The 24,700-nt window shown below is 45.4% G+C and overlaps 1 long non-coding RNA gene across 1 annotated transcript in view; it reads right to left on the reverse strand.

Annotated features, from left to right (window-relative positions):
• Positions 1–17,932, reverse strand: part of LOC140693297 (uncharacterized) — a 31,276-nt gene extending 13,344 nt beyond the window's left edge. The window contains exons 1-3 of the long non-coding RNA XR_012069018.1: positions 17,808–17,932; positions 10,232–10,384; positions 9,367–9,474 (exon numbers count right to left, since the gene is read on the reverse strand). This is a non-coding gene — a long non-coding RNA (uncharacterized lncRNA). The remainder of the gene's footprint in view (positions 1–9,366; positions 9,475–10,231; positions 10,385–17,807) is intronic.
• Positions 17,933–24,700: the final 6,768 nt, after the last annotated feature.

Consider the following 24,700-nt stretch of genomic DNA (forward strand, 5'->3'; position numbering starts at 1 on the left):
AATTCCAACAAGTGGCAATGCAGGTGGCCAGTGTATATTAGAGATGCTCGACCTCTCAAGTGAGGATGCACGAAGATGTCCACACTTCGGAGACAGCATTGGTCAACATCACACTGGCAGGCCTTTAGCCTGGAGACAACCAGCTCTAGTGAAAACATGAGGAGGCAGAGGCCACAGTAGATCCCCTGGAGGGAAGAGTGAGCAGACTCTCCTCTCTGGGAGAACAGTATGCAGAATGCATCACAGTTCCACAAGTGCACCACTTTCCGAGCAGTGCTGATGCTTAGTGTTGATCATACTAAAATTCTTGCACAATTTTTCAAAGATGTCTTTTCAAGGATGTTCATCACAATCCTGGTTAAACTACTAGGGAAATGGAAGCAACACTAATGTTCATGGAGAGGGGGTGGGATTCATCAGTTCTGATTCACATGGAGGAATGATTGTTGTGCAGCTGGAAAAATGAGTGCTTGGTCTTTACCTGATGTCAAGGAAGCCCTCAGTTTGGATGCCTGTTAATCCATCATCTACATCCCAGATGCCATCTCTATAACCACATATGTGTCAAATCATCATAGATGTAAATGAATCTTGTGGTGTGTGAGACACAGAGGCAGAGAGAATGAGAGAGATAGAGACTGAGAGATGTTCACCAAACCATTAATGACGGTCACTTCTGGGAGTGGGATTTGCAAATCTCTGCACTTTTCCTTTAGGCAACATTTCAAGCATTTATAATGTATCTATATTGCTTTACTAATTCTAAGGTATTAAAAGCATATGTTACTTGAGATTCATTCATATTTCATCTATAGAATAAAGTTTATTATTTTTATTTTAAAATATATGTTACAAGTACTATCAGCATTTATGAGAGTAAAATGATAAATTCTAAAGAATTAAGAATCAGATAAAGAACAAAACCTTTTGGTGATTCAGACACAGGCCAGCTAGTTGGCAGTAAATGGCAGGGTGGGACAGGTTTCTCTAGAAGGTTGTGTATGTTCTGAATCAGCATCCAATAGAGGCAAGGAAAAATTACAAGACATGTACGCTGAAAACTACAACAGCTTGTTGAGAGTAATTAAGAAAGAACTAGCCCTATTTTAAAATTTGAAGGAGCCAAAATGGCAGAGTAGACAGACTCACAGCTTGACCTCTCCCACAAATACTCAAAGAATTACATCTACAAAAACATTGATTTGCACAGAAACCTCCTGAACTCTGGTAGAGTGTCTCTTATTTTGAAATACAGGAAGATTCTCACAAAATATGGTAAGGAATAAAAAGAGAAAAGAAAAATTAAGTGCAGGACTGATCCTGCAGGGAAAGAGTAGCATAGGAATAAAGGCACCCTCACACTGGGACACAACCTCTCTAGCTGGGAGATCAGCTAGGAAAGAAGCAGAGCTTCCAAGGTTTGGAGGAGACAGTGGCAACTGCATGGCAGGCAGAACTGGGGAAAACTGACACAGAGGGTCCCTGTGATGACCAGCCCTATACATGAGCTAGAAGGGATGAGCCAGAACAGGCTACTGGAGTCAGTGAAGAGCCCAGGCAGAGGGCTGGGTCACACTGCAGAGAAGCAGCCTCAGGAAACTAGAGGGCAGTGTGAGCTCTGGCTGTGTGTGTGTGTGTGGAACAGAAAAGACTGAAACTCTCATAAAAAAGCACAAATTTTGATATAATGGGGGAGGAATGAAACACAGTTGTGCCAAAGTCACTTACTCCACTTGGCTCCATTGCTGGTGTGTTCTCGTGAGAAGAGAAATGGGGCTTGGTGAGAGCCAACACTGCTGAACAAAGGCAGAGCTGAATGTTGACTCCATACCCTGTGCCATTGCAACTTCACAGGCGGGACTGAGATTTGTTTACAGCCCCAGGCAGAGAGGGTGGATTTGCTGTATCTGGTCACTTTGTGGATCCACACCTCTGAGACTTACAGGTAGTGAGTGGAGTTCTTACTCAAGAAGGGTGGCCAGTGAGGGTATTTACAACAGGGTGGTGTATGGTTCCATATGTGAGTGTGGGATTGGGGTTTGAGCTGAACCTGTAGTGGACCACAAATTCATATGTGTGACTGCACACTTGCTAAGGCAGGTCCAAGGGACTGACACTGCTGGATCTGCACTGATGTTTCCTGGGGCTCAGAACCTGAGTGGCACCAGAGTAGGTGGCTGACATTCCCATAGCTAAGGCAGGGATAAAGCCAAAATCAACAAATAGGACTTTGTAAGTCTGCATAACAAGTGACAGGCAACACCACAGAGAGAACTTCCCAGTGAACATCTTCTGCCTATTTTTCTTCACAACTGAAGTGCTCCAACCCTGCCTACTACATGTAAAAGCTCAGAAACGGGTCTAGAAGAAATACATAGAGCCAGAGAAATATAAGTAAAATAAAGAAGCCGAGGAACCACTTTCAATTAAAAGAACAAGACAAATCCCCTGAAAGAACAAGCAGTAAAATAGACTTTGATAGTCTACTAGACTTGAAAAAGGGAATGATCAACTCACTGAAAGAACTAAAAGAGACTATCAATAGAGACAGAAAACTTTAAAATAAAATTTAAACTATAAAGAAGAGCTAGTTAAAAATAGAAAATTCAAATACAGGCAATCAAAAGAAGACTAGATAATGCAGAGGAATGAATAAATGACTTAGGAGACAAGATAAAAGAAATAACCCAAAAAGAACAGCAGACAGAAAAGTCAATAAAAACCAATTAAAGCAAGATAATATAATGTGTGCCAGCCTATGCATAATGGTGAGTCCCAGAAGGAGAAGAAAGAGAAAGGGGGATTGAAAAGTTAGTTAAAGAAATCATGACTGAAAACTTTCCAAACCTTAAGAAGGAAAGAACTACCCAAGTACAGGAGGCACAGAGGGTCCCAAACAAGGAGAAACCAAACACACCTACACCAAGACATATTATAGTTAAAACGGCTAAAGTTAAATAAAATATTCTAAAGGCAGTGAGAGAAAAACAAAGTGTTTGTTACAAGGGAGTCCCATAAGCATTCAGCAGATTTCACTACCTAAAAACTTCTGGCCAGAAGGGAGTGGCAAGATATATTCAAAGTCCTGAATAAGAAAAGGCTGCAAACTAGGATATTCTATCTAGAAAGACTATCCTTTAGAACAGAAAGAGAGAAAGAATTTCACAGACAAGCAAAAACTAAATGAATTCAGCAGTACTAAATCTATGCTAAAAAAAATTTGAAAGTTTTAATCTAAATAAAAAATAAACAGGAAGCTATAGAAATTAAGAAACCATAATTGGAAATGCGATAAATACAGTGAGTTGCAAGGGAAAACATGAGGATATAAATAAGTCAGTAAGTCAATAAAGAAAACAAGAAAGCAAACAAGAAAGAGAGAATAGCAAAATCATAAAAGGTGGAAGAGGAGAGCAAGAGAATATATATTTTTTCTCTTTTTTTTTTCTTTTTTCTCTTTGTCTTCTTTCTTTTTAGGATGCACTTGAGCCCACATGACTATCAACTAAAACCAAACAGATGAAGTAAGGGGTTACCATACTTGAATGACAAGATAACCACAAATCAGAAGTATATAATAGAGTCATAAAACCCAAAAAGAAACCAAGCTAATAGAAAAGGAATTTATCAAACCACAAAAATAAAAATAATTAAAAGAAAGAAACAAATAAATACCAAAATCAACTGGAAAACAAATTTCAAAATGGCAATAAACCCACATCTATAAAATAACTACTATAAATGTCAATGGACTAAATGTTCCAATCAAAAGAAAAAGAGTGAAGGAGGAGGAAAGATGGTGGAGTAAAAAAGATGCTCAGAGCTCACCCTCTCCCACAAATTCACCAAGAGTGACATCCACAGGCACACCCACCACCCAGAAAACCTGCTGAACTTTGACAGAATATTGGCTTCTTCAAAAGATAAAATTTTCCACAAATCTGTTGGGAGAACAGAAGAAAAGAAGAAAAAGGAAAATAGTTCTGGACCATTCCAATGGGGAGGGAGCTGCAAAGGAGGAATAGCATTAATACACTGGGTCTCCCCAACTCCAATGGCGAGTTCAGCAGGATGGAGATGGAACATCAGAGGTTCAGATCTGTATAGAATAGACTTTGACTGACAGAACTAAGTTAATTGGGCACAAAGGGTCCCAACGATCCCCAGCCCTAGACACGAACCAGCAGGGGTGGGATGGGACAGGCTGTCTGAGTTGAGCAGAGGACTCGGGCTGACTCTACAAAGGAAACCTTGGGGGACTGCAATGTTCTGTGTGCCATGGCTGGGAGAGTATACAGAACAGCCTTGGTCCCCCATAAAATACAAAAAAAAGGCAAAAAACACTGCTGGTGTGCCCTGGGGGGAAGGGGAGCCATAGCCTTTGTGTCCGCAGACCCACAGTACCATTATTGGAGACTTCTTGGGAGAAGAGAGTCAAGGCTCAGCCATAGCCACCATATTTTCTGGTGCATGGTTCCCAGGTAGAGGAGGGGTTAAAACCCGAATCTCTACCTAGGGGCTCCACAACCTCATAGGTGGGACTGAGATTTGTTTACAGTCCCAAGAAGAAGGGACCATTACACACCTATGCCTCTCTGAGTTGGTTCTTCTAAGAAAAATGCACAAGAATCAGTGTTCTGGAACACAGCAGGGGTGAGGGCTAGTGCAGCTGTTTCCTCTGAGTCCACCTACAAAGCATGGACCTAATGCGGCAGGGGAGCTACCTGCCAACTACCTTGCACAAGTGTGGTCCTGGGACCAGGCATCTGGTGGGGGGTGCAGACCACCCATTTACTGATGCTGGGACACAGACCAGGGGCACGACTAGACGGCCTCTGGAACCAGCAAGTGGAGTTTTCACAGCAGGATATGGGCAGGAGTGTGACAACCACAGGAAAAAAAGTACCTCCTGCTCAATAGCCAGGGCAGATTCAGGCCACCAGAACACCAGCCACACCACCAAAAAAGGGGATAACAGGCAAAAGGCGTAGAAGGAAGACTTGGCAACCACCCATAGTTAAAAATAACCTTATGACAAAATTATTAAGAGTGTATATTCTTGGAGAAAGGCCAAGATATTGGAGTAGAATGATGCTTGTATCTTATCCTCTCCAATAAATTCACCAAGACTGACATTCACAGACACACCCATCCACTCAGGACATCTGCTGAACTTTGATAAAACATTGCCATCTTCAAAAGACAAAATGTGCCACCAATCTGCTAGGAGAAAAGGAAAAAAGAAGGAAGAAAATGCAAAATGGCTTGGGGTTGGTCCTTTGAAGAGGGAGCAGCAAAGGAGGGATAGTGCCGGTTGACTGGGTCTCCCTCTTTCCAACGGAGAGGTCAGCAGGATGGACAGGGAACCTCTGAGGCTCAGATGTGTACAGAACCACCCTTGACTGACAGAATTAAGTTAAATGGGCACAAAGTGTGTCAACAACCCCCAAACCTAGAAGTGAATCAGGGATGGGAAGGGACAGGCTGCTGGATCCAGGCAGATTCTGGTTGACTGTACATAGGTAACCCTGGGGGACTGCAGTGTGCTGTGGAAAACTGCTTGGATTGTATACAGATCAGAACAGCCTGGGCCTCCCATAAAATAAGAAAAAAATAAAGCAAAGCAATATTGCTGGCTTGCCTGGGGGAAGGGGTGTTTCGTCCTTTGTTTCTGCTGACTCACGGCAACATAACTGGTGATTTTTCAGAATAAGAGAGATGAGGCTCAGCCACAGCCATCATACCCACCCAGGCAGACATGGGGTTGAAACCTGAATATGTACCTGGCAGTTCTGCAACCTCATAGGTGGGACTGAGACTTGTTTACATCCCCAGACATATAGGAAGTTTCTGTCCTGGTGCCTCTATGAACTCACACCTCTAAGACAAATGAACAAGGAGCAAAGTTCTGGCAAAGAGCAGGGATTAGGGCTGGTGTGGCCATTTGCCTCAAGCCCACCCACAGAGTGTGGAACAGATGTGGTGTGGGGAGTAGCACTGAATACGGGAGCAACCAACCCAACTACTGTGGAGGACTGCTGCACCTGGACACGGCATTGGGAAGGGACACAACCTGTCCACCTACCATGCAGGAGTGCAGCACCAAGATGCAGCACTGGGAGGAGAAGTGACATGTCTACCTACAGGCACTGGGAGCAGCACAGACCAAGGGTGTGACCAGAGGGTCTCTGGAAACAACGAGCTGAGTTCATGAAGCAAGGCAAGGGCAGGAGCTTTGACAACAACAAAACAAAGAGGAGTCCCCATTCAATAGCCAGGGTAGGCTCTGGTTAACAGGTTAATGGCCACATCATTAACCAAAGGGATAACAGACAAAAGGCACAGAAGTAAGACTTGGTAACCACACATGTTTAAGAAGGACCTCTTGATAAAATTACTAAGGGCACACAATCTCCAAGGGAACATACTCTTTTCTTTTTCTGTTCCATTTTCTTTTACTTTTTAAATGTTACTTCTTAAATAATTTTTATATTTCTATTTTTAATCCCTTTTAAAATTTTCTTTTAAAATACTTTTATTATTATCTTACAATTTGTCCAATTTCAGTTTTATCCTTGTTTTGTTCTTCTGTTGTGATTATACTCTGTTCTCAAATATTTTTTCTTCCTTTAATATTTTAAAAATTCATCCCAACTCAATTGTTATCTTGTTTCAATATGTTCTTCTGTTATTGATTATACTGCTTTTAAAACTAATTTCTTTGTGTTTAGTTTTATTTCTGCATCCACTTTATATAAATAAATAAACTCTTAAAAGACCACAGTAGATAATTGATACTCCATAAGCCATAGTGCCAGAGAGATATAAGCAAGATAAAAAAGCAGAGCAACCTGTCTCAATTAAAAGAACAAGATAAACCCCCTGAAAGAACAATCAATGAAATAGACATTGATAGTCTACTAGATGATTTCAAAAAAGGAGTGATCAAAGTACTGAAGAAACTAAAAGAGATTGTGTATAGAGACAGAGAATATGTCAAATAACGAAAGTGAAACTCTAAAGAGGAGCCAGTGAAAATTGGAAAACTCATTTGCTGAGAGGAGAGTTGAGGTAAAGGCTGTAAAATGTAGGCTGGATAATTGAGAGGAATGAATATGTGACTTAGAAGACAGGACAACAAAACAGCTGAAAGACAACAAATAAAAACCAATGAAAGCAATATACGGGACCTTTGGAATAACATAAAACATGCCAACCTACTCATAATGGGGGTCCCAGAAGGAGAAGAAAGAACAAAGGAGATTGAAGAGATATTTGAAGAAATCATGACTGAAAACTTCCCAAACCTAAAGAAGGAATCAGATATCCAAGTACAGGAAACACAGAGCGTCCCAAACAAGGAGGACCCAAACAGACCCACACCAAGACATATTACAATCAGGATGACCAGGGTTGAGAATGGGAAATGATTCTAAAGGGAGAAAGAGAAAAACAAAGAATGAGATACAAGGGAACCCCCATAAGATTTTCAGCTGATTTCTCTACAAAAACAGTACAGGCCAGAAGGGAGAAGCAAGGTGTATTCAAAGTCCTGAATGAAAAAATGATGCAGCCTAGGATACTTTATCCAGCAAGGGTATCCTTTAGAATAGAAGGAGAGATAAAGAACTTCACAGAGAAGCAAAAACTAAAAGAAGTCAGCAACACTAAACCTATGCTAAAGGAAATATTGAAAGACCTACTCTAAATAGAAAAGAAGCAGGATGCTACAAAAAGGAGAAAACCATAATTGGAAAGGTGATTGCTACAATGAATTACAACATAATAAACATGAAATCATAAAAGAGGGCATCTAAATCATTAAGCGTGGGAGAGGCGAGCAAGAAAATATGCAGGTTTCTCTCTCTCTTTCTCTCTGTCTCTCTCTCTTTTTTGTTCTTGGTAGGATGGGTTTGAGCTTATATTATTATCTGTTTAAAACAAACAGATATAGTAATGGGTTAATATATGTACAAAGTAGGGTAGCCACAAGCCAAAAAGTTACAATAGAGTCACAAAACTAAAAAGACACCAAGATAATAAAAAGGAAAATTATCAAACCACAAAAAGAAAAAGTAAGGAACAAAGAGGAAATACAAAATGAACTGCAAAACAAAGTTCAAATTGTGATAAACACATTTCTATTAATAATTACTATAAATGTCAATGGACTAAATGCTTTAATCAAAGGACATAGAGTGCAGAGTGGATAATAAAGCAAGTATCTACAATACGCTGTATACAAGTGACCCACGTTAGGGAGAAGGAAACACATAGATTGAAAGTGAGAGGATTGAAAAAGATATTCCACACAAATGGAAATCACAAGAAAGCAGGAATATCAACAGTGATTTCAAATAAAATAGACTTTAAAACAAAGATTATAAAGAAAGATTAAGAAGGCCATTTTATAATGATTAAAGGAGTCATAGATGAAGATATTACACTCATTAACATATATGAACACAACATAGGAGCACCTAAATATATAACAGACAAAAAGAGAATACTAACAGATAAAAAAGGAAAATTTAATCGGAATACAATCACGGTAGAAGACTTTAACAATCCATTAACATCACTGGACAGATCTTCCATACATAAAATTAATAAGACAACATAGAAATTAAATGATACAATAGAACAATTTGTTTTGGGTAATATTTTCAGAACTTTATATTTCCCTAAAATAGAACATACATTCTTCTCAAGTGCACATATCACATTTTCTAGGATAGGTCATATACTTTGGCACAAAAGAAGCATTAACAATTTGAAGAAGATAGAAAATATTTGAAGCAACTTTTTCTGACCACAATACCATGAAACTAGAAATTAACTACAGAAAAATAAAGGAGAAATAAATGACAGTATGGAGGTTAAACAACATACTACTTTAAAAAAAAATGGGTGGATGATGAAATCAAAGAAGCAATAAAAAACACATTGGGACAAATGATGATGAAAACACAATCACACAGAACCTATGGGATCCAGAAAAGGCAGTGCTTAGAGGGAAGTTTATAGCGAGAGAATCAGGTCTACCTCAAAAACGAGGAACAACTGCAATAAACAATCAAACTTACCACCTAAAAGAATTAGAAAAAGAAGAGCAAAAATAACAAAAGTAAGCAGAAGGAAGGAAATAATAAAGATCAGGGAGGAAAAAAATAAAATAGAGATATAAGGAACATTTGAAAAAATCAAGCCAAGTGATGGTTTCTTGAAAGAGTAAACACAATTGACAAAATTATGTTCTATGCTGGAAATTGACACAACAATGCAAACTGACTATAACTCAATAAAATAAAAATTAAAAAATAAATATATTAACAAAAGAAAAAAGAAAAGGTAGTTTCTACTCACCAGACTGGATGAGGGGACTGCAACCTATGCGGGGTCACACCACATGGGAAAGCCTGGGGTCAGGATCGGAGGAGCAGGGTGCTGTGGACATGATCTGTCACAGGGTTTCTGCAGGAGGGGAGTGTGAGGCATGTGAGCAGGCTGAGGACTGGCCATTTGAGTAAGTTCATGGGCTCTGGAGTGGAGGGGCTCCCCCAAGTGTCTGGACTTGACTCTGGGTGAGTTGGGCAGGTGGACAGTGGCTCAGTGTGAGTCCAAGTCCAGTGGAGGAGGTAGTGAGTTAGATCTAGAAGGACTCCTTCTGGGGTGGGAGGGCCCAAAAGGCAGGCAGGAGGCCAAGTCCAGGTGACTGAGAACAGGGTGTGTCCTGCATAGGGCTGCAGGGCAGATGAAAGCATCCAGTCTACAGAAGGTGGAAACACGGTCCATACAAGGGCTCAGCTCAGATGTCACCTCCTCAGAGGAGCCTTCTCTGCCTGCACAGTCTACAGAGACAGCCTCCTCCACGCACATCTCCCCAGCAGACACCTGCTCCATTTCCTGCATAGCACTCAGGAACTGGGCCCCTGCTCCGTACCCAGCCATGGTTCCGCTGCCCTGAGGAAAAGCTCTCACAGGAGCCATAAAGCCCTGCACGACCTGGGCCCCACCTCTCTGTCTCCTCTGGCACCACTGTCTCCACCTGGCCCTCTTCTCCTCCACTCCTGCACTCCTGACTTCCCCCAGCCCTGTGTGGTCTCCAGAGCACATGTCCGTCCTAACATGCTGTGTGTGCTCACTGTGTCTAATCCACTGCATGCCTCCCACCCAGGTCAGTATCCAGCACACAGTAGGGCTCAGTAAGTAGAGAATGAATGACTCTTACCATGACTGCTGGGAAGACTTTTGTCTGTGGCCTACAGTGATCACACACCCGTCACACAATTTCTGAGGTCCTACTGTGTGTTGGGTGGGTTCCAGATACCGGGCACAGCAGGTAGTGAAGCAGTCAGTTCTCCATCCTCATGCAGCAGACAGCCTGGTGGGGGACACAGAGAAAATTAAGTAAAATATACACAATGTCCGGAGGTGATATGTTCCATGGAGAAAAATAAGGTCAGGGAGGACATTTGAGCAGATTCCTGGAGGTGTTTAAGAAGCAGGCGGAGAGAGATCCTGGCTGGAAGAGCAGCCATCGCAAAGGCCCTAAAGGCAAAGTGAGATGTATGTGGAGGGTCTTAGTTATCCGTGTGAGTTCTTAGTCCTGCCTTGAGTATGTATGTTGCTTTTATTTGTAAACCTTGATTTCAGCTTTATAGCAAATTAACCTGCATCATCAATCTGCATAATTTAGCCAAATCTGTTTCAGGTGTTGTGGGCACAATGGCAGGCTAATTACTTGGGTTGGTAAAGAAATACCAGCGTCTGAGAAGGGTTTAGGAAAGTTCAATAGGGACACTGCTATAGACAACATCAGGCCACACAGGTAAGAGGTGCCTACACGAGCGCAAAGGTTGAGTGTGTGGGGTCTGTTATTGGGGGGGTGCTGTGCACACAAGGAGGAGGGGGCTGCATGATCAATTCATGCACAGGTACCTGGTTGGTTATGAGATCTGACAGGGGCTTCTCTGAACAAAAGGCTTTACCACTTTAATAAGGGAAGGATGTGAGGCCTCTCTTCCTGGGGCAATGAGGTTTCACAGGGTAAACACACAGCAAGAGAAGATGTTTTATAGCTTGTGGAAATGCAGGTGTGCAAAGGGTCCTGCAGTGGGGAGTGGGAGGTAAGGGGCCACTGGGCTCTAGGCACACAGAGAGCCCAGGGGTGAGGGTGTATGACTCTGAAGAGTGCCTGCTGGCTTCACACCAGGGACTTTATGTGGAAAGAGGAGAATCTAGGTTATCGGCACGTGTCTACTCAGTGACCTCCCTAAGCCTAACTCTGTCAGGCACCAGGTGGCTGTGAAATGAACATGAAGGTCCCCACCCTGAGGACCCCAATGAATGAACATCTTGATATCCTCAAGCCCCTTCCCCTGCACCACCGCCCCACCTCATGTGGGTCTCAGGATTTGACCCTGACATCAGTGGCATCTTCGTTCCCTACATCCAGCTCCTCTGGACGTCTCTGTGATGAGCTGTTCCATGTCATCAAGCCCCAAACTGAGCTCTGCCTTTTCCCCATGATTGCTTCCTCCCTGTGAAGCCCCTCGTGAAGGAGCCACCACTAGCAGGATCCTACAGCTCTGAGGCTCTGCCTTCCCCACCCCTCCGATGACTCCCAGCCCATGATCCCCTCTGGAGGTCCCTATTATCCTCTCCCTCCCAATTCAGTCTTGGGCTGCACACCAAATCCCTCTTCAAAATCTCCCACAAGACAGGTCCATGTCCACTTGGGGACACTGAGGTGACACAGGCGGGTGTTCCTCGGAATGAAGAGCAGGATACTGAAGCAGAGGAGAGAAAAGGGCTCCCAATCCACCAGAACACATGCTAAAGTGGTGGCAAGACACCCATAAAGGGTGAGGCAGGCATCACACTGCAGCCACGCCCTCTGCTCCCCCAGGGTGCCCTGTGTTTCCTGCTTTGGCCTAGGGGACTCCCCCCTCACTCTCTGTTAGAGGGGTGCCCATTCATTCATTCACACCCTCATTAACCATGTACATGGGTCCTGCTCAGTGTCAGGCCTCAGCTAGATGACAGCTCATCCTTGGGGACACAGCTCAGATCTCACCTCCTCCATGAAGCAGTTCTGGATTCCCACGCCCCCCGAAGCTCCTCTGGCCTCAATTGGGACCACTAGGGCTGTGACCACACTCTGATTACATCCCAAGTCTGTGATCTCTGTGAAAGCCCTGGGCCCAATGTAGAAAGAGACTCAGAAAAATGGGGCCAAAACGGGTTAAGAGAAATGTTACTATTCTCTATTACAGAGAATGGCACTGAGCAGAGGGAGGGCAGTGTCCAACCAAAGCCACAGAGGAGGGTCTCAGTGAGCCCTCCCATGGCCCTGTTACTAGTTCTCTGTTACAGATGAGGACACTGAGCCACAGAGAGGGAGCAGAGCCCTGCTATAGCCTTGGCCCCACGGCCTGTGTCCTTTATGACTAGCTCCATGCTGCCAGCAGGGATGTAGGCCTGGAATGGACGTTGAAAGCAGCCTGACCCCCAGGCCCCCTTCATACACAAAGTCAGTCTCAGGAAACACCCCTCAAGACCTACCTTATACCCCTGGGATTGGGACCTGATTGCTGTTCCTGGAAGCTGGCTGGGCTTCCCTGTGAATTGCCCCAGGAGATGCTTGGGACAGCCACAGGGCCCCTGAGGCTTCCTGTCCCCAGCTGAGCATCTCTGGTCCCCGTGACTGTCCCTGGCCCAGGCCTGATTACACGGGGTTTTGGCCGGGTAGCCAGCTGTGGAGATGAGGAAATGGGGGCAACATGCAGGTACATGCAGAGGTTCAGGTATTCACTCAACAATCATTGATTCATGCTTTGCAGTGTGGCTGGCCTGGGCCCAGGCCTGGGTGTCCAGTAGTGAATACAGTCAACCCCTTGAGCCTTCTGGGAAAGCAGTCCTCAGAGAAACGGGCCCTCAGTGCACCCATCCTGCTCCCCATGAACAATCACACTGAGATGAGGCTGCGGCCATGGGTCCCAGTGGTGGATGAAGGGAGGAGGAAAACCCAGAGTGGGCACTGACCATGAGCCTGGACACTGGAACCAGATGACCTGGGCTCTGTAATCTGGGGTGGTCACCTCAGCTGTTCTCTCTGTGCCTCAGTTACTTCTGCAGAAATGGGTGATAATGCCTGTCCCTGCCCCACAGATTTTCGTGAGGAGTCAGTGAGCTTCTCTAAGGCGTGTAGGACAGTTCCTGGCTATGGGTCAGGATCCTGCTCACCTCACAAGAGTCTGTCCCACTTTAAAGATGATAAAACCAAAGCTAAGGGGGTTATGAGACCAGCCTGGGCTAGCTCCCTTCTCATGGTCTGCTGTCCAGGTCTCCTGCTTTTACATCATACCTCTGCCCCCATATCCACCCAGCAAAGTAGGTGCTGAGAATCTGAGCAAATCAGAGTATGAATGGAGGCACACCCTCTCCCCATCTTGGGCTCTTGGGGTGGTGGGCAGGTTGGGGATATCGGTCTCCTCCAGACTGTCCAGGAGGCCCAGCATGTCGGTCACCTCATTTCCACTCAACACGGAGTAGGTGTGTGTCCAAGGTCCAGAGGGCGCTGGAGTAACCCAGGGTGGGTGGATGCTAGGTAGGTGTGGGAGGCACAGAGTGGCCCCTGGAAGACAGTGTCTAGGCAGCCAAGGTGCGATGAATGAGGGTCCCCAAAAGGGGCAGAGGACAGAGTCCAGCCTGGACACCACCCCCTGCTGGACCCTGATCTGGGGTGAGAATTGGGACAAGCCAGGGCCCCGCTGGGACTCTACATCCAGCAAAGAGGTGAGGAAAAGTTAAGGAGACCGTGCTCCCTGTGTGAGGGTGCTGCTTCCAGGATCCTGGAGGTTCCTTAGACCCTTGTGAAGTGGCTGCTGTTTCCAGCCCCATGTGGGCAGAAGAACTGAGGCAGGGAGGACAGAGTGACTCAGGACAGAGCTAGGATTCATCCAAGAGTGTGTGCTGAGCCTCTTGCTAAGAGCAGCCTCTGGGCATCATGGACTCAGGAAGTGCCTTGTTGTCCCTCTTAAGGCTCCTTGCATGTTAGGCAGGAAAGGTCCCAGTGCCCATACCTGGGCCTCTCTGGGTGATTCTGACATGTGGGATCATGATGGTCCTGGGAAAGGAGAGAGAATGTGGGCTGGGCGTCAGGTCTGCAACAGACCCTAATGATGCGCCTAATGTTGTGTGACCTGGAAACTCCCTGACCTCTCTGTGCCTGGCTTTCCAGCCCTGACTCAGAGGACTGCTGTGCTTGGCACACAGTAGGACCTCAATCAAAGGAAAAAGCCAGCCCTTCCCCAGTAACCTCTCCTCTTACATTCCCAAAGCTAAGCCCATGTTCCACACATCACCAGAGCTGAAACTTGACACACAGGGCAAGTGAAATCCAGCAACTCCTCCCTCCTGCCTGAGGCCCTTCGCTCCTCAGTGACAGTGGCTCAGAGCAGGTCTCTGCACCCCAGAAGTCTGAACTGAGCCTTGTGACCTGGAGGATTCCCTGTTCCACACAACTTTGTTTCCAGGTCCTTCCAACAAGACACAAGAGCACCTGGTCTGTGTCTTAGCTGCAAGGTCCTCCCTTTGCAAATTGCCCCATCACATCCGGGCTAGTTGATGTGAGTTCCAGAGCACATGACCATCCAAATGATGACTTCAGGGAAACATCCCTGCCCACACTGCACTCTTCAGAGCCCACCTTCTAAAATAAGGGGTAGTGACCCACGGTTGTGCACACTTTTATCAGAACACAGCCCTCACCAAACCAACATTGGAAACACGTGAGAAGCAGAGATTCCCAAGTGCCTGGACCCCTGTCATCCAGAAAGCAGAGGGTAGGGTAACAGACAGAAGGGGAGAAAGTACTTTCAGACTATATATCTGATAAGGGGTTAACACTCAAAACATATAAAGAACTCTTACAATTCAACAGCAAAAAAAAAAAAGCAATGTGATTTAAAAAGTGGGCAGAGGAACTGAATAGACATTTTTCCAAAGAAGGCACACAGATGTCTAACAGGTACATGAAAAGGTGCTCAACATCACTCACCATCAGGGAAATGCAAATCAAAACCACAATGAGATACCCCCTCTCACCTGTCAGGGTGGGTGTCATCAAAATACAAGAGAAAACAAGTGATGGTGGTGGTGTGAAGAAAAGGGAAACTTGTGCAATGTTGGTGGGAATGTAAATTGGTGCCATCACTCGGGAAAAGAGTAAGAAGGCTCCCCCAAAATTTAAAATTAGAACTTCCATATGATCCAGCAAGTCCACTGCAGGGAATATATCCAAAGGAAATGAAATCACTATGTCAATGAGACAACTGCACCCTCATGTTCACTGTATCATTATTTACAATAACCAAGATATGTAAACAACCTAAGTGTCCATCAGCAGATGAATGGGTACAGAAAATGTGATGCATATATATGTATATAAAATGGAATCTTATTCAGACATTAAAAAAGTGAAATCCTGCCATTTGTGACAACTTGGGAGGACCTTCAGGGTATTATGCTAAGTGAAATAAATAAGACAGAAAGACAAATACCTATGATCTCATTTATATGTGGAATCTACAAAATAAACCGAAACACATAGAAACAGATATCAGGTTGGTGGTTGCCAGAGGTGAGTCAGGGGATGATTGAAATTCGGAAAGATAATCAAAATGTACAAACTTCCAGTTAGAAGATAAACAAGACCTGGGGACATAATGTACTGCAAGGTGACTGTAGTTAACAGCACTGCGTTGTGCATTTGATAGTTAAGAGAGTACCTCTTAAAATTTCTCATCACAAGGAAAATAGTGTGTGACTATGGGTGATGACAGACGTCAGGTAAACTTAATGCACTGATCATTTCACAATATGCACATGTAACAAGTCATTATGCTGCACACCTAAAGCCAACAAAGTTATGTGAAAATTGTATCTCAGGAATACTTATGTCAGGAAGCAGGGGTGCGAGACTGGACTACCTACTGCAGGAGCTGTCTTTGCCCTCCAACAGCAGAGGGTGGTAGTTGTGACAGGGACTGTAGGTCCCTCAAAGCCTAGAATGTTTACTGTCTGGACCTTCACAGGGAGAGAGTGCAGACCCTGCCCTGGAAGACAGTGGTCATGGCAGCAACAACAGCCTGCCTGTATGCAGGCTCAGCCCAGACAGCTCCTGTGCTCTGCTGTCACCGCATTTACTTCCCTCCACACCCTCAGAGGGAGAGGCTTCAAAGTTCTCATTTTACACATGAGAAAACTGAGGCTCATTTGCTTTGAATTATTGACAAAGTGGTGGGGGAAGCTTTGAACTCCAGTGTTCTGACTTCAGAGCCACATCTCAGTCCTGATTTTTAGAAGGTGGAGGTCCAGGCACTGGGGACCCTCCACCTTCCTCACTTGTAGTCGTACTCCAGGGCTGCCACCCCCAAGGCGTCTGGGTGAACACAGTTAATCCGCTTACTCTGCACCAGCTGAGCCCTTGGCTGCCAGTCTGTTGTCACTGCCTGAAACCAGCTGAGGTTTTGCAAGTGAACCATCACCCCCTGCCAGCCCACCTGCCCTGCCATGTGGGGCAGACCCCTCCTAGCCTGGACATTCTAAACCCTTAGCTTACACATTTGCACAACTGCATCAAAAGGGCCCTACTCCCTGAGTGGAGATATCGACAAGGGGAAGGGAGGGGAGTTTGGGGTGGCCGATTACTGTGAAGGTGACACATGAAAGGGACATGTTCATGTCCATAATGACACTCAATTTGAAGCTAAGAACATGGTCACAGCGAGGGGTAAAAGCTGAGTGGCTACAAGGCTGCCTAGAAAGGGGCTTGACTATTGAATTGTAAATGTGTAATTTAATTTAAAAATTAGCCCCCTGGGTGATAAGAATTTGCCCCTAAGGCCAGAATTGGCCAACTGACCCCTGGGAACCCCTCAATTCCAGGATGTAATCATCTGAGCAAGGAGGGGCTTAAATTGGAGTGTTGTCCTCTCAGTCATGGTGCACCTGCCCACGTGTGCACCCATGATCTGCAGTGCTCACACATCAAGGAGGTCCAGGTCATAAGGAAGGGATGACAGACTGTGAGGTCACATGTGTGCCCCTGCAGGGGTGAATGTTGTATAGAGAAGAGCCCCCACTCTCACCTCCAGGGGGGGTGCTGGAGGAAGCAGGACTCCTGAGCCCCTAGGCTTAGCAAGCATCCTGGCTGAGGGTGGGGAGGCTGTCCACTCTGAAGTCATAGGTCAGAAGGTAGATTGGGGTCCCACCCCCATATCTCACCAGTGAGACCGTCTAGTCTGTTTTCTCTGTAAACTGGAACCCAGTCACCCTCACCCTCAGAACTGGGGGCAGCCTGTTTAAATTACTACACAAAGCCCTGGGCTGTTTCAGGTGCCCGGGGGTGTCCAGCCCCCCTAGGCCCGGCAGGTGGGAGAGGAGAGGTGTGGGTTAGCAGGTGTGACAGCAGAGCTGAGACTTGGCTGAGTGCATGCACTCTAATATCCAGGAACTGGGAGCTACCAGTAGCAAATCTGTTCACTGAGGCCATGTGTACTCTCCCTTGTCATTTACAGTCCCCTGTTTGAACAGACGCCTCTGGACTCTATTAGCCACATTGTTGCCTGTCACCTCACTGTTGCAGTTCCAGGGTCTCCATTTAGCCAGCTTGAAGGAATAGTCAAACTTTTTCTTAAAACCAGTGACAGAAAACCAAAGTGGCTTAATGAAGCAAACAGGGCAGGAGAGAATGACTAACTGAGACGTCCACAGGGAGATAGCTTCAGGCAGGTCTGTACCTGGTGCTCAGTGACATCAACAGAAGTCATCCTTCCCCACCTCTGGGCTCTGCCACTGGTGTCATCTTCACATGGCTCTGCCTTTATGTAAGCAAGATGGTCACCAACTGCCACAGGCTGACATCACCACCCCTCAACTCCCAACTGAAATAGAACTTCTCTGCTCCCAGGATTCCAGCAACTAAGCCTGACCTCCGTGGAGCCTGATTGGGCTGGTGCCCAGCCCTGAGCCAATCACAGTGGCCAGGGAGGATGGAAAATGCTGATCGGCCAGATCAAGGCCATGTGACCATCCTCTCCAGGAAACCTGTGAGCTGTTCACCTGTTTCCAGCTTGGGAGAGTGTGATGTCTCCCAGAGGATCCTGCTTCTAGCACAACCTGCTGGTGGCACAATGAGCTGGAATGAGCCTGTCTGCTTCGTAACAAGTGACAGGTCACTTAGTGGTTCCTTGCTCCAGGGAGGGAGGCATGTCCACACAGTATTGGGGCTTCAGAGCCAGAATGTAGTAGAAAAGCCTCCTGGTCTCCCAAAAGGTGGGAAAGTGAGCAGTGACACTGGAAAGGCACTCCTCTCTGTGGCCCTTGGCTTTCTCCTTGTTACAGTGGAGAGTGCAGTGCTGCCCCTGACAGCCCACTTCCCTGCTGGGAGGCCTTTGCAACAGGTGGAGAGTGCTTGGAAAAGCCCATTTATTCTGAGGAACTGTTGTTGCTCCTGGTGGGATCATTATTTTCATGTCACTTGTGAGGTGGGCCCTGAGGGGTCCCTGATCTGGAGGCACAGACACCCACAGAAACTTGGCCCAGTATTGCTGTTCATTCAACAATGACTTACCAAGCACCTACTGTGTGCCAGATTCCCAGGGTAGAGCAGTGATGTTGACAGCACAGGTCCCTGCCTCACCTCATCTCTGCATCCCAGGTGGGGTCACCAGAGTGGGAGTTCAGGAAGCAGAGGACGTGGCCGAAGCCTTGTGGGAACCCCTGGGTTTTTCTCTGTGCTGAGGGCACTAGCAGCACACCGATTGTGGGACTCAGTACCCGCAGGACCCAGCATTGATGGGTAAAGGAGAGGGGCATTTCTACAAGCCCATCCTCACTAACCCCAGTCTCTGGAGGGCAGCTCCAGTCTGCTCAAACCCAGGGGGCATCTGCCGCCATCCTGATCACCCTCTGGTATTACTCCCCGCTAAGATGCAATTTTCCCTGTGGCAGCTACACTCAGAATATGTGTTTGTTTCTCTCCCATGTGGTTAAGTGGACTTCAGATGCTTGATAGCGATGGAGTGGTTAAGCCTCTGGGCAGATTGCTGGGTGACCCGCGGAACTTGCTGCACATGGTGAGCTCCCTTCTGCCAACCAATGGGCCAGGCCCCACCACTGTTCTATCTGTTCTACCTCACTTAATCTGCACAGACACTCTGTGCGGGACATCCTGTTATCCCCCATCTCTGCTGACCTTGGATGGACAAAGCTTGGGTTTGAGAAAGTTGCCCAGGTCACATGGTTGACAAGTGGGGAGCTGGGGATTTGCACCCTGGTCCCAGGGGTCTGGATCATGGAAAGGCCTGGGTGGGGCAGCTTATTGCAAAGGGAAGTCCTGCCCAAGCCCCTCCCATGAGAGCCCACCCAACAGCATATCTAGCAGAGTCAGCATTTCCTGGACAAGATGGACAGAACCTCAAAACTTCTTTGCAGATTGTTTCCATGTTCTTTTGCAAGCACAGAAAGGCCGCAGGCCAGGGAAGAATAAGGCCAAGAGTGTTTTCATTGGGAAGAGTGAAGGACAAGTGTGAAGACACACAGCACTCCCAGCAGCCCTCTCGGCAGAGAATGCCACTGGGTGAGCAGCTACCGTGACTACCTACCATAACCCTGTGAGGTTCATGCCTGTACAACTCTGCCTGTGAGAAGAGCAAAGTGAAGCTCAGAGAGGTGTGGGGACATTCCAAAAACAAACAGATAAGGTGGGATCATCACCACCATGCCATGCTGGGACAGACAGTCACCTGTCACACTGCTCATGCATGGCCTGCTGGGAGTAGTGAAGGCCTGATAGGAGCACAGGAACACTGTGGTGAAGGTGACGTTTCTACCTGGGACAGCTGGTACCGGGGACTCTAGCTGGTTCTTCATTGTGCCTGCTTTGAGTGTCAGCATGTTGCAGCCTCATGTAGGGGAAGGGCTGTCTCCTTTCCACACCGGTGCAAAAGGAAGAGCATGTACACAATGGCATCACCATAGACCACCGGCAGGATCAGGATCTGGAGCTCAGAGCAGAAACTGCCAACACCTCAGGAACTGGTGCAAGAGGAGGACCTGAGTGCCCCCTGAAAGATTTCTAGATTTAAAAACATACTTCATTAGGGGGAAGTGATAAACTGTTGATCCCTTCAAAATATTCTGTTATCCAAGGAACAATAGCACATCAGCATTGTAAGAGGATTAACTCAGTCGTCAATAACCATCACTATAGGTATGAGAAAACAGAGTGTTAGGAGTTACAAAAGGGTCTCAAGATCATGCAGGTCAGAACTGAGAACCATTCAAAGCATGTGCTGCATGATAGCCTCTCTAAGCTACCTGAGGCTTGGTCTGCTCCTGACACAGGGCAGATGGTTCTGAGAAAACCACACTCCTCAGGGGACCCCAGGGAGTTGACAGAGTTGAGCTTGGGTTCCTGGTCATCTTCTAAGTCTGGAATTTTGATATTCTTCTGCACCTGTCCTTCCTCCAGAACAGAATCTGATTCAGACGGGATTCCAAGGACTGAGGCATGTGCCAGGCAAGAGAGCAGGCATAGGTGGATGAGAGCATCACCAGTGCCATTAAAAAAGAGGCCAGGGCACTGAGATTTCCAGTGATTTAGCATCATGGCTGGGAGGGGTCATGTGTTCTACAATGAGTTCCGAGTATCCTGCACCGTCCTCGAGGACCTGCAGGGGGTGCACGAAGCCAGCGTGTCTTAGGTAGCGGTGCGCATGCGCAGTCCGCATCAGCAGCCAGCGTCTTCCTTGGGGGCGGAGCTTGTTTTCCTCAGGACTGAGCGGGCGGCGCCAAGGAGGCTCCGGGACAGCGCTGCCTGCGTGTCTGCGGGAGGATGCTCCCCGCTCTCTGTCTGAAGTTACTCCGGTTTCCCACGGCCTGAGCCCGCTTCCTGCCGGGATGTGTGTGGACCTGACCGAGCTGGGGCCCCGGCCAGCAGGGCAGGAGGGGACGAGTGCGCTGGCGGGCCCTCTTCGACTATTCTCCTCGCCCGCCGGGAGCGGGTGAGTGTCCGTGTCCATCGGGGCCGCTGGGGTGTCCGCGCCCCTGGTCCTCACCGCCCGGGTCCCCCCTTCCTCCGTGTGAACGGAGGTGTGTACACCAAGGGTCAGGAGCGGGGACGCGGGTGTAATGGGAAAGGGGCTGAGAAAGTACTGAGAGTTAAAGAGAAGTGTCTAAAATTACATTATGTTAATTTTTATATTTTAAGTGTGTCAAAGTCAGAGTTTATCATGCTTTTACTTTCTTGTCTTTAAAGGAGTGCTATCATTTAGTTTATACTTAAAATATGCTTCTCAGCTTATCTCATTTTCAAGTCAAAATACTGCCACGGTTGACATTTTCTCATAATACAGTGACAATCTTAAACATGTGTGAATATAAACTCATTGAAAAAATCTTGCAGTATTCCATGATGAGTTGTCTTGTTAAAAATAATATCCAGGCCATTACTAAATTATTACAAAAATATAAATTTTTTGAAGCACTTTTAGAAGTTCCACACACAGTGGTATTTTTAAAACGCCAACCACTGCATAGTGCTTAAGATCATTTAAGATGAAATATATTCAAACCTAAAACTTTAGAATACTCAAAAGGCAGGGTAATGGCTGCTTTTTCATTGCAAATACATTTTTTTCTTCATAAGTGCAAAATACGAAGGTATTCAGCTAAATTTTGTATATCTTTATTCAAAAGGTGAAATTAGAATATAATCTCCTTATTTTTGATTTTAAGGCTATTTCCCATAAAAATTGGTATTTTTATCTGTAGGACCTTAATTGTCTATTCATTTGTTTTCTTCTTTTCGTTTATTTTCTTTAACAGAGAGTGCATTCTTGTGTCTTGTTAGAGTTTTTAATTCTCCTAACTTATTCCAAGACTTTCTGACACTGATAGTAAATAATGGGAGAGGCCTTATAGTAACTGTGCATCTTTTCATGTAGTCAGGATTTTTTTTTTTTTTGGATAACTTTTTTTTTTTACAATTTCCACTTGGTTCACAATATTATCCCATTATGACAACTCAATAAAAAATTGTAATCTGTTTACACCAAGACACTTATGTCAGCAAAGTGCTTTTGCTGATATGATTTTACGTTAGATTATAATATTTGATTTGATTTACATATAGACTAATACCTATTTTATATATTTACACACATACATGAATATCTGCTAAATGCCATTAATTTGCATGGGGTGGTAGCTGATAACATGTGATCTTTCTGACCATTGGCTATTCTTATGTGTGTCTAACGTACTTCTTAGAACAGATACTAGAACATCACACCTCTCATTATACAGTATTTTAAAGGTTATATTTTATTTTACTTATTTTTAAACATTTTTTATTGAGTAATAGTCATTTTACAATGTTATGACAAATTCCAGTGTAGAGCACAATTTTTCAGTTATACATGAACGTACATATATTCATTGTCACTTTTTTTTTTTTTGCTGTGAGTTACCACAAGATCTTGCATATATTTAAGATTCCACACATGAGTGATCTCACATGTGTGGTGTGATCTCTTTCTGTTCTGCTCCATGTGTGGAGTGATCTCTTTCTGTTCTGCTCCACCTAGAATAACATTCTTCAGGAGCATCCGTATCTCTGCAAATGGCGTTATGTAGTCAGTTTTTGTGGCTGAATAGTATCCCATCATATAAATATCCCACATCTTTATCCAGTCATCTGTTGATGGACATTTTAGGCTGTTTCCATGTCTTAGCTGTTGTAAATAGTGTAGAAAAATCAGCTGAAAACCTTATGGGGGTTCCCTTGTAACTCACTCTTTGTTTTTCTCTTGCTACCTTTAGGATCATTTCTTTATCCTTGAATCTGGCTATCTTGATTAGGATATGCCTTGGTGTGGGTCTGTTTCGGTTCTTCCTGCTTGGGACCCTCTGAGCCTCCTGTGCTTGGATATGATTCCTTCTTTAGGTTTGGGAAGTTTTCAGTCATGAGTCCTTCCCATACCTTTTCAACCCGCTTTGTTCTTTTTCCCCTTCTGGAACTCCTATTATGCATACATTGGCACAGTTTATATTACCCCATAGGTCCCATATATTGTTTTGTTTTTCATTTGTTTTTCTCTCAGCTGTTCTGATTGGGTGCTTTCTGTTGTCCTGTCTTCTAGGTCACTTATTTATTCTTCTGTATTTTCTTGTCTGCTTTGCACAGCCTTTAGGTCAGCTCTCATCTCAGCCAATGAGTTTACTAATTCTACCTAGTTCTTCTTTATAGTTTCTATTTCATTTTTGATACATTTTATATACCTAAACACTATTTCTTTTAGTTCCTTCAGTACTTTGATCACTCTTTTTTAAAATCTTGATCTAATAGACCATCAATGTCTATTTCCTTGATCATGCTTTCAGGGGATTTCTCTTGAATTTTTCATTGGGAGTGGTTTCTCTTCTTCACATTGCTCATATCTCTCTGGCACCGTGGCTTAAGGAGTAGCAGTTACCTACTTATCCTGGAGATGGTGTGCCCTTAATGATTTTATCGAGAGGTCTTTGTGTCTTTGCCCTGCTTCACGAACTCAGCTTGCTGTTTCATAGGCCTTCTGTTGGCACCCTCATCTGTGCTGCTCTCAGTGGCTGTTGGCCAGCAGATTGTGTCCCCTCCTAACACTAGGTCAGGAACTGAGCTCTTATCCAGTGGGTGGGCAGGTCACTCCCCCTCCTGATGCCACAGTCAGATGCTGTGCTTGGGGGAAAGCAGGTGGGCAGATCACACCCCACCCCAGCACCGTGGTCAGGTGCTGTGTTCCTGCCAGGAAGGTGGGTGGCTGCCCACCTGCCCTCTCCTGGTGCTGGTCGCTCTGCTGCTCTGTGCAGCAGCCTGCTCTGCCTCGGGTAGGCGGTCTGTAGGTGGGCTCAGGGAAGACCACGGAACAGCCCCGCCTACGCTCTGTGCCAAATCTGAGCTCCTTGTTTCCCTTGGCAGCACAAGTTCTCTGAGGTGTCAGGGTAGAAAAATCCTCTCTGCCTCAGGCTATAAACAAGTCTCAGTCCTGCCTAAAAGGTTGTGGAGCCCCCATGTGCAGATTCAGGTCTCAGCCCTGCCCCCACCCAGGCACTATGCACAGGAGGAGATGGTAGCTGTGGCTGAGCCCTGCCTCTCTTCTTGCGAGATGTGCCAGTAATGGCACAGGTCTGAGGAGACAAAGGCTTCAGCACCCCTCCCCCCAGGGCACATGCCTGTTTATAGTTTTGTTTACCTTCTGAGTTAAAATTTACCTGACAATGAAATGTATAAATTAGGCTTTTGAGGTTCATCCTTGTATCAGTAGTTGATTCTTTTTTATTGTTGAATTGTATTCCATTGTTTGAATATACTATCATTTGTTTTATCCATTCTCCTACTGATAAATACTTAGGTTTTGGATATCTTTTTTTGCAGCAAACATTTTTTTAAAAAATGCAAATATAATATACATGCTTAAATGTGAGCATATCTTAAGTATACAGCTCAGTGATTTTTCACAAAGTAAACACATCTATGTAACCTTCATCCAGTCAAGAAACAGAACATTGCTGTTCCACTTTGGGTTTCTTCCCAGATACTATGGCACCCCTTTGATGGATTCACCATCCTAAATTCAGCCACCATGGATTT

Source organism: Vicugna pacos, unplaced genomic scaffold (genome assembly GCF_048564905.1).
Source record: "Vicugna pacos unplaced genomic scaffold, VicPac4 scaffold_19, whole genome shotgun sequence".
Taxonomy (NCBI): Eukaryota; Metazoa; Chordata; class Mammalia; order Artiodactyla; family Camelidae; genus Vicugna; species Vicugna pacos.